Source organism: Neolamprologus multifasciatus, chromosome 6 (genome assembly GCF_963576455.1).
Source record: "Neolamprologus multifasciatus chromosome 6, fNeoMul1.2, whole genome shotgun sequence".
Taxonomy (NCBI): domain Eukaryota; kingdom Metazoa; phylum Chordata; class Actinopteri; order Cichliformes; family Cichlidae; genus Neolamprologus; species Neolamprologus multifasciatus.
Genome location: NC_140444.1, coordinates 13592671 through 13603785, shown reverse-complemented (window position 1 = coordinate 13603785; position 11115 = coordinate 13592671).

Genomic DNA, 11115 nt, shown 5'->3' with positions numbered 1-11115 from the left:
TTAGCAATAAAGTTTAAAGGCACTGAGATCCACCTTCACAATGAAATAAGAGACACCAGTGGCCATGCAATCAGAGGTGTAGAGTGAGTACAGGAGAGAGCTCAGTATACACCCCTCACGTAACACCGCGCTGCCATCTGCAAAGGCTGCGTAACGTCACACCAGTGACATCGGATACACAGGTCACACCTCGCTGCGGTCATACCCGTCACACTGCGCTGCATGACGTAACACTGTGCTGTCTGTGAAGGTGTATGATGTTTGTGTGAACTTACCATGTGAGATCCTGCGCCAGATGTAAACCTAGGAAACGGAAGCTGTTCCCTCTTTACAGAGGGATCACCATCGGGATCACCAGCTGTACGGGATCACCATCAACGGCACTGCCGTTGATGGTGATTGGGGTATGTGCTCTTCTACACCTCCAGAAGTCCACCATCATTTCTTCTGGTTTTGTAATATTGAGGGTGAGTTGTAGTCTTAGCACTGGAGTAAAAAGGAACTGACATCCTCCTTGTAAACTGTCACCCACCATTGCTGTGTCATCCGCAAACTTGAGAATGAAATTGTAGATTCTAGTGGCCGTGTAGGCGTAGGTGTAGAGTGAGGACAGGAGAGAGTTCACTATACGCCCAGTTCACACTGCGCTGCCGTCATACCCGTCACAGCAGTTGCACCTTGCTGCTGTCTGCGAAGGTTATATGACTTCACATCAGTCACACAGATTAGAAACGCGCTGCCGTCACACCCGTCACACTGCCCGTCACACTGCCCGTCACACCTGTCACACTGTGCTGCCTGTCCGTTTTAACTGGCAGCGCGGTTTTACGGGTAGCGTGTTTTCACGGGCAGCGTGGTTTCACGGGTAGCGCGGTTTAACGGGTAGCGCGGTTTCACTGGCAGCGCGGTTTGTCACTCCCGTCAAACTGCGTAGGCTATGAAGGGGTATGTTGTTCGTGTGAACTGACCATGTGAGATCCTCCGCCAGATGTACAGCTAGGAAACGGAAGCTGTTCACTCTTTCCACAGCAGTGCCATTGATGGTGATCGGGGTATGTGCTTTACAACACCTCTAGAAGTCCACTATCATCTCTTCTGTTTTTGTGACATTGAGGGTGAGATGGTTCTCTTAGCAATACAGTTTAAAGGCACTGGGATCCTCCTTCACAATGAAATAAGAGATACCAGTGGCCATGCAGTCGTAGGTGTAGAGTGAGGACAGGAGAGAGCTCAGTATACACCCCTCACGTAACACCGCGCTGCCCTCTGCTGAAGCTGCATGACTTCGCACCCGTCAAACCGCGCTGCGGGACGTATACAAGTTCAGTATACACCTTTGACGTAACACCACTCTGCCGTCTGCGAAGGCAGCATGATGTTACACCGCAAAACAGCATTCACACCGGTCACCCAGTTCACACTGCGCTGCCATCACACCGTGCTGCCTGCGTGTTTTCACGGGCAGCGCGGTTTCACGGGCAGCGTGGTTTCACGGAAGCGTGGTTTCACGGGCAGCGCGGTTTCACGGGCAGCGCGGTTTCACGGGTAGCGCGGTTTCACGGGTACCACAGTGTCATGGGTAGCGCGGTTTCACGGGCAGCGAGATTTCATGGGTAGCACGGTTTCACGGGTAGCGCGGTTTCACGGGTAGCGCGGTTTCACGGGTAGTGTGGTTTCATTGGTAGCGTGATTTCATTGGTAGCGTGGTTTCACGGGTACCACAGTGTCATGGGTAGCGCGGTTTAACGGGTAGCGCGGTTTCATGGGTAGCACGGTTTCACGGGTAGCGTGGTTTCACGGAAGCGTGGTTTCACGGGCAGCGCGGTTTCACGGGCAGCGTGGTTTCACGGAAGCGTGGTTTCACGGGCAGCGCGGTTTCACGGGCAGCGCGGTTTCACGGGTAGCGCGGTTTCACGGGTACCACAGTGTCATGGGTAGCGCGGTTTCACGGGCAGCGAGATTTCATGGGTAGCACGGTTTCACGGGTAGCGCGGTTTCACGGGTAGCGCGGTTTCACGGGTAGCGTGGTTTCATTGGTAGCGTGATTTCATTGGTAGCGTGGTTTCACGGGTACCACAGTGTCATGGGTAGCGCGGTTTCACGGGTAGCGCGGTTTCACGGGTAGCACGGTTTCACGGGTAGCGCGGTTTCACGGGTAGCGTGGTTTCATTGGTAGCGTGGTTTCACGGGTAGCGTGGTTTCACGGGTACCACAGTGTCATGGGTAGCGCGGTTTGACACACCCGTCAAACTGCGTAGTCTATGAAGGGGTATGTTGTTCGTGTGAACTGACCATGTGAGATCCTCCGCCAGATGTACAGCTAGGAAACGGAAGTTGTTCAATCTTTCCACATCAGCGCCGCTGATGGTGTTCGGGGTTATGCTTTACTACACCTCTAGAAGTCCACTACCATCTCTTCTGTTTTTGTGACATTGAGGGTGAGATGGTACACCCTTGACGTAACACCGCACTGCCGTCTGCTAAGGCTGAATGACTTAACACCGTGCCGCCTTCTGTGAAGGCTGCGTGACTTCGCACCGGTCACACCACACTGCCGTCACACCCTTACACCACTCAGCGTGACGTAACAAGGTGCTGCTGTCTGCGAAGGTAGCATTACGTCACATCGGTCATACAGATTAGAAACACCCTGCCGTCACACCCGACACACTGTCCGTCACACCCATCACACCGTGCTGCCTGCGCGGTTTGACTGGCAGCGCGGTTTAAGGGAGAACAGACGCTTTTTGAGGAAAACAAATTTCTAGTGCTTGTGTTCACAATCTCATTCTTTGAGTCACTACCCACTAGTTGAGTGTAGGACCAAAACAGACCCGTTAAGCATCTGGACTAATCTGTCAATCTCATGCTCCACTCTTGCCTGATCCAGAAAGAAACATGGCCTGAGATTTGTAGATGCTAATTATCATCCTCTGCAGTCATCAGCTACAAACAGCAGACATAAGACCCACTGACAGTAACAGCTGCCACCCCTTGGCTGCACGTAAAAATTCTATCCATGAAAGTTTTGAACATAATCTTTGACAAAGGACAGACCTGGTGGAGACTAACACAAGGAATGAGTTTTGCTGGCAATATTAATCAACCTCTCACTGTGGTTGTACATTGAATGGAAAAAATTAAAAGCAACTACAGATAAACACACCACCAGCAGATACAACATGCAAATTTGACTTGTGCTTCGCTCGAGGCATGTTGGCATATGACAGGAGGGGCAAACAGTTGCTACCTTCCTGTCTTAGTTCCCATAGCAAAGGTAACACCTTTTTCAAGTAAGTGTTGGACAGTCACATCAGCCGGTGGGGTTTTCCTCACTCTTGGAAGTCTCATTGCTGCTCAGTTTGGGGCTTTCACTGTAGTATAAGCTCTCTCTTTTACGTGTAGCATAACCCCAGAGGTCTCAGGTAGATCTAGTGAAGTCTCCAAAGTTTGGATAACTTCCAGGCTGGGAAGCTTCCCATCGACATGACAAATAGAATCTTTTTTCTTAAAGATGACTGACAGTGGCCCTACTCCCTTTGATACTGTATGATGTATGAGCGCGTTTTCATGGGTAGCGTAGTTTCGTGGGCAGCATGGTTTCGCGGTTACTGCAGTGTCACAGGTAGCGCGGTTTGCCACTCCAGGTGAAACTGCACTGTCTATGAAGGGGTATGTTGTTCGTGTGAACTGACCATGTCAGATCCTCTGCCAAGTGTACAGCTAGGAAACAGAAGCTGTTCTCTCTTTCCACAGCACATCAGGGTATGTGGTTTAATACACCTCTAGAAGTCCACTATCATCTCTTCTGTTTTTGTGACATTGAGGGTGAGATGGTTCTCTTAGCAATAAAGTTTAAAGGCACTGGGATCCTCCTTCACAATGAAATAAGAGATACCAGTGGCCATGCAGTCGTAGGTGTAGAGTGAGGACAGGAGAGAGCTCAGTATACACCTTTGACGTAACACCACTCTGCCGTCTGCGAAGGCAGCATGATGTTACACCGCAAAACAGCATTCACACCGGTCACCAGTTCACACTGCGCTGCCATCACACCTGTCACACCGTGCTGCCTGCACGTTTTAACTGGCAGCTCGGTTTAACGGGTATCACAGTTTCATGGGTAGCGCGGTTTCATGGGCAGCGCGTTTTCACGGGCAGCGCGGTTTCACAGTAGCGTGGTTTCACGGGTACCACAGTGTCATGGGTAGCGCGGTTTCACGGGCAGCGTGGTTTCACGGGTAGCGCGGTTTCACGGGTAGCGCGGTTTCACGGGCAGCGCGTTTTCACGGGCAGCGTGGTTTCATTGGTAGCGTGGTTTCACGGGTACCACAGTGTCATGGGTAGCGCGGTTTAACGGGTAGCACGGTTTCACGGGTAGCGTGGTTTCACGGGTAGCGCGGATTCACGGGTAGCGCGGTTTCACGGGTAGCGCGGTTTCACGGGTAGCGCGGTTTCACGGGTACCACAGTGTCATGGGTAGCGCGGTTTGTCACACCCGTCAAACTGCATAGTCTATGAAGGGGTATGTTGTTCATGTGAACTGACCATGTGAGATCCTCTGCCAGATGTACAGCTAGGAAACGGAAGCTGTTCACTCTTTCCACAGCAGCGCCATTGATGGTGATCGGGGTATGTGCTTTACAACACCTCTAGAAGTCCACTATCATCTCTTCTCTTTTTGTGACATTGAGGGTGAGATGGTTCTCTTAGCAATAAAGTATAAAGGCACTGAGATCCTCCTTCACAATGAAATAAGAGATACCAGTGGCCATGCAGTCGTAGGTGTAGAGTGAGGACAGGAGAGAGCTCAGTATACACCCCTCACGTAACACCGCGCTGCCCTCTGCTGAAGCTGCATGACTTCGCACCCGTCAAACCGCGCTGCGGGATGTATACAAGTTCAGTATACACCTTTGACGTAACACCACTCTGCCGTCTGCGAAGGCAGCATGATGTTACACCGCAAAACAGCATTCACACCGGTCACCAGTTTACACTGCGCTGCCATCACACCTGTCACACTGTGCTGCCTGCACGTTTTAACTGGCAGCTCGGTTTAACGGGTATCACAGTTTCACGGGTAGCGTGTTTTCACGGGTAGCGCGTTTTCACGGGCAGCGTGGTTTCACGGGTACCACAGTGTCATGGGTAGCGCGGTTTCACGGGCAGCGCGGTTTCACGGGCAGCGCGGTTTCACGGGTACCACAGTGTCATGGGTTGCGCGGTTTCACGGGTAGCGCGGTTTCCCGGGTAGCGCGGTTTCCCGGGTAGCACGGTTTCACGGGTAGCGCGGTTTCCCGGGTAGCGCGGTTTCCCGGGTAGCGCGGTTTCACGGGTAGCGTGGTTTCATGGGTAGCGTGGTTTCACGGGTACCACAGTGTCATGGGTAGCGCGGTTTCATGGGTAGCGTGGTTTCACGGGTACCACAGTGTCATGGGTAGCGCGGTTTGTCACACCCGTCAAACTGCGTAGTCTATGAAGGGGTATGTTGTTCGTGTGAACTGACCATGTGAGATCCTCCGCCAGATGTACAGCTAGGAAACGGAAGTTGTTCAATCTTTCCACATCAGTGCCGTTGATGGTGTTCGGGGTTATGCTTTACTACACCTCTAGAAGTCCACTACCATCTCTTCTGTTTTTGTGACATTGAGGGTGAGATGGTACACCCCTGACGTAACACCGCACTGCCGTCTGCTAAGGCTGAATGACTTAACACCGTGCCGCCTTCTGTGAAGGCTGCGTGACTTCGCACCGGTCACACCACACTGCCGTCACACCCTTACACCACTCAGCATGACGTAACAAGGTGCTGCTGTCTGCGAAGGTTACATGACTTCACATCGGTCATACAGATTAGAAACACCCTGCCGTCACACCCATCACACCGTGCTGCCTGCGCGGTTTGACTGGCAGCGCGGTTTAAGGGAGAACAGACGCTTTTTGAGGAAAACAAATTTCTAGTGCTTGTGTTCACAATCTCATTCTTTGAGTCACTACCCACTAGTTGAGTGTAGGACCAAAACAGACCCGTTAAGCATCTGGACTAATCTGTCAATCTCATGCTCCACTCTTGCCTGATCCAGAAAGAAACATGGCCTGAGATTTGTAGATGCTAATTATCATCCTCTGCAGTCATCAGCTACAAACAGCAGACATAAAACCCACTGACAGTAACAGCTGCCACCCCTTGGCTGCACGTACAAATTCTATCCATGAAAGTTTTGAACATAATCTTTGACAAAGGACAGCCCTGGTGGAGACTAACACAAGGAACGAGTTTTGCTGGCAATATTAATCAACCTCTCACTGTCGTTGTACATTGAAAGGAAACAATTAAAAGCAACTACAGATAAACACACCACCAGCAGATACAACATACAAATTTGACTTGTGCTTCGCTCGAGGCATGTTGGCATATGACAGGAGGGGCAAACAGTTTCTACCTTCCTGTCTTAGTTCCCATAGCAAAGGTAACACCTTTTTCAAGTAGGTGTTGGACAGTCACATCAGCCGGTGGGGTTTTCCTCACTCTTGGAAGTCTCATTGCTGCTCAGTTTGGGGCTTTCACTGTCGTATACCGCGCTGCCATCTGCAAAGGCTGCGTAACGTCACACCAGTGACATCGGATACACAGGTCACACCTCGCTGCGGTCATACCCGTCACACTGCACTGCGTGACGTAACACTGTGCTGTCTGTGAAGGTGTATGATGTTTGTGTGAACTTACCATGTGAGATCCTGCGCCAGATGTAAACCTAGGAAATGGAAGCTGTTCCCTCTTTACAGAGCAGTGCCGTTGATGGTGATTGGGGTATGTGCTCTTCTACACCTCCAGAAGTCCACTATCATTTCTTCTGGTTTTGTAATATTGAGGGTGAGTTGTAGTCTTAGCACTGGAGTAAAAAGGCACTGACATCCTCCTTGTAAACTGTCACCCACCATTGCTGTGTCATCCGCAAACTTGAGAATGAAACTGATTCTAGTGGCCGTGCAGGCGTAGGTGTAGAGTGAGGACAGGAGAAAGTTCAGTATACGCCCAGTTCACACTGCGCTGCCGTCATACCCGTCACAGCAGTTGCACCTTGCTGCTGTCTGCGAAGGTTGTATGACATCACATCAGTCACACAGATTGGAAATGCACTGCCGTCACACCGGTCACACTGCCCGTCATGCAGTGCTGCCTGCGCAGTTTAGTTGGCAGCGCTGCTTAACGGGTGTCACGGTTTCATGGGTAGAGCGTTTTCATGGGCAGCATGGTTTCACAGGTACCGCAGTGTCAAGGGTAGCGCAGTTTGTCACTCCCGTCAAACTGTGCTGTCTATGAAGGGGTATGTTGTTCGTGTGAACTGACCATGTGAGATCCTCCGCCAGATGCACAGCTAGGAAACAGAAGCTGTTCACTCTTTCCACAGCAGCGCCATTGATGGTGATCGGGGTATGTGCTTTAATACACCTCTAGAAGTCCACTATCATCTCTTCTGTTTTTGTGATATTGAGGGTGAGATGGTTCTCTTAGCAATAAAGTTTAAAGGCACTGAGATCCTCCTTGTAACCGTCACCAACCACTGTTGTGTCATCCGCAAACTTCACAATGAATTAGGAGATATTAGTGGCCGTGCAGTCGTAGGTGTAGAGTGAGTACATGAGAGTTCAGTATCCACCCCTGACGTAACACCAAGCTACCGTCTGCGAAGGGTGCATGACATTACACCGGTCAAACTGCGCTGCTGTCACACCAGTCACATCCGGGATTAACCTTTGGTGATAAGACCAACCATTGTTGTATGGTCCGTAAACTTGACAATGAAATTGGAGATACTAGTGGTAGTGGTAGTCGTAGGTGTAGAGTGAGGAAAGGAGAGACTGCGCACTGCCCTCTGCGAAAGCTGCGTGACATCACACCAGTCACACCGCACTGCCATTACCCCGGTTACACCCATCACACTGCGCTCCGTGACATAACACTATGCTGTCTATGAAGGCGTATGCTATTTGTGTGAACTGACCATGTGTTCACACCGTTCACACCAGTGACCCAGTTTACACCGCGCTGCCGTTACACCCGTCACACCAGTCACACCTTGATGCCGTCTGCGAAAATTGTATGACATCACATCAGTCACACAGATTAGAAATGCGCTGCCGTCACACCGGTCACACTGCCCGTCACGCAGTGCTGCCTGCGCGGCTTAGTTGGCTTAGGGGGCGACCGTGGCTCAGGGGGTTGGGAAGGGAATCTGTAACCGGAAGGTTGCCGGTTCGATCCCCGGGCTGGTCGTTGTGTCCTTGGGCAAGACACTTTACCCTACCTAGCCGACTGGTGTTGGCCAGAGGGGCCGATGGCGCGATATGGCAGCCTCGCTTCTGTCAGTCTGCCCCAGGACAGCTGTGGCTACAACCGTAGCTTGCCTCCACCAGTGTGTGAATGTGAGAGTGAATGAATAATGGCATTGTAAAGCGCTTTGGGTGCCTTGAAAAGCGCTATATAAATCCAATCCATTATTATTATTATTATTGGCAGCGCAGCTTAACGGGTATCACGGTTTCACGGGTAGAGCGTTTTCATGGGCAGCATGGTTTCACGGGTAGCGCAGTTTGTCACTCCCGTCAAACTGTGCTGTCTATGAAGGGGTATGTTGTTCATGTGAACTGACCATGTGAGATCCTCCACCAGATGTACAGCTAGGAAACGGAAGCTGTTCACTCTTTCCACAGCAGCGCCATTGATGGTGATCGGGGTATCTGCTTTAATACACCTCTAGAAGTCCACTATCATCTCTTCTGTTTTTGTGACATTGAGGGTGAGATGGTTCTCTTAGCAATAAAGTTTAATAAAAACAAAAAAATGAATAAATTACTAACAGTTTTTTTTAAACTTTCTTTGTAATCATAATAGGACCATAAATCCTCCTATTACATCTCTTTTCACTATTTTTTGTCTTTTTAAGTTTAATGAGTAAAGAATGCCCATTTTCACCATGAATGGAAATGTAATTTAAAAGAAGTGATTGCAAATATCTAAATAAATATCTAAAATGCAAAATTTGATACATGGGAAAGTAGTTCCTTGTTTTACATGTCCTGTAATGTAACATTAGAAAACAAACAAACAAAAAGTCTGTAGGATCCTTTAAATCACAATTGGAACATATAGTACTCAGGAAGTTATAATACGTACACTACAAATGCAATATAAGTGATATGTAAAATATGTATATTTTACAGCATGTTTCTAGAAGAGTATGCCTGTGTGTTAAATAAAAGCAATATTGAGTAATGTACTAGTCATTTAAATGTTTGAATAGCAAACAAATACAAATCCATACAAATGCAACATATTCCAAACACACACACACACACACACACACACACACACAGGTGATATGGCCCTAAAAAATTGTACAGAGGCTGTTAACTACCCAATGTCTTGCATATTAACATGGGAAAAAGTGTAGTGTAGTTACACTCAAAAGCACTTTGTGAGTTTTCCAGCTCTGTGGAGGTAGAAGACAGGATAAGAGTCTCCAAACCAAATCATTAGAACATAACTTAAGGGCTTCCAGATACACAGTGTATCCCAAACTATGTTCCAAGACATGTAGGATATAGTAATCAGTGGTAAATGACCAATAACTGTAATCACCTGAAGAATCAAGATTATATTATTATTATAACTATATATATATAACTATATATTATAATTATGTATAGCCCTTCTTTTGACTTGGATCTCTCCTCCCCACCATCCCCTGGTGAGGGCTGCTTCAGTGCTTTAAGAACTGATACATAGCAGAAAAAGCTGATACTAAAAACTACAAAGACACACTATACATGAATGCGCATCACTATACGATTGCAAAAGAACATTTGAACCACAGCAATAAAGATGCTATTTAGCCAGAAAAAACAATTAAAGCTCATCCTGTATCTCAAGGGTTTATACCTAAGATACAACACAGGATGCACCACTGCAAAATAGCACTCTATACAGACACCACTCTGAAAAAGAATCCGGGCTCTAAATATCCCATTGATGAGTTTTGTCACGGTTTCTGCCATTTCAATATAGAAGTGAAAGCCAATAATCATTAAAGGTGTTCCCAGTACACCAAAAATCATCTCTGAGAGGACCAGATGGAACTCAGAGACTTCCATCCGGTCAGTCCAGAAGATGTCAGATGATGTCATCAGCCATAGCACCCAGCTATTGACAGGTAGAGAGATCAAGACATAAGGCAGAACTGAAGGAAGAAAGATGGGAGACTCCAGACAGGAACCACACTCATTAAATGTGTTTTCCCATTGTGTAAGTGTTGAATATTTCCTAGAAAAAGGAAATCAGAAATATTGAACAGTGAATTCCTTTTTACAACATTCTTATTATCAAATGTGAAATATGTTGTTGACTTGTAGAATAAGCCATAGAAATTTAAAATCTGTTTTTTCTTTTTGTCCTCTTTGGCTGCATTGCTACACAAAGTACTAATTACTGCAAAAACCAAATATCAAATATATGAAAGATACTCCAACAACAATCGGCTGAAATGCTGCTCCAAACCATTACAGCCGACCTTCCACTGAGACCATTTCTACTTATTTCTGATGAGACAATTGATCATAGATGAGTCAATTGAAGGGACAGATATATCACTCACAACCTATGTTTGGTCTTTATTGGACCTATTTCTTAAGGATGCGACTTTCAGATACTGTTCACCTGCTTTTGATTGGTTTTTTTTAAGCCTGCTCTTTCTTCTTCTGTCTTCCATTTGTCCAGGTTCCTAAGAGTCTTTTTTATTTTATTTTTTTACTTGGAAAAACATGCTTAAATATGCCACATTTTTAGCTAATAGTTCTTTGGTGCAAAAATGCTATTTTAGTCATTTCATGCCATTTTATCCTACATTTTATGTGGATTTCCTGTAACTGAATGAGAGAGTTTTGTAACAGGCTGTTGGTAACAAAATTCCTAAACATCCAATTAAAAATTGCTTCTTTGTCAAGTTGTTGGTTGTACAGTGTAGGGACCGTTACTAGTAATACATTGCAAATTACTTGTTACTCTAAAAGTAGTGTAGTAAGTCACTTAATTACTCACTAAAGAAAGTCATA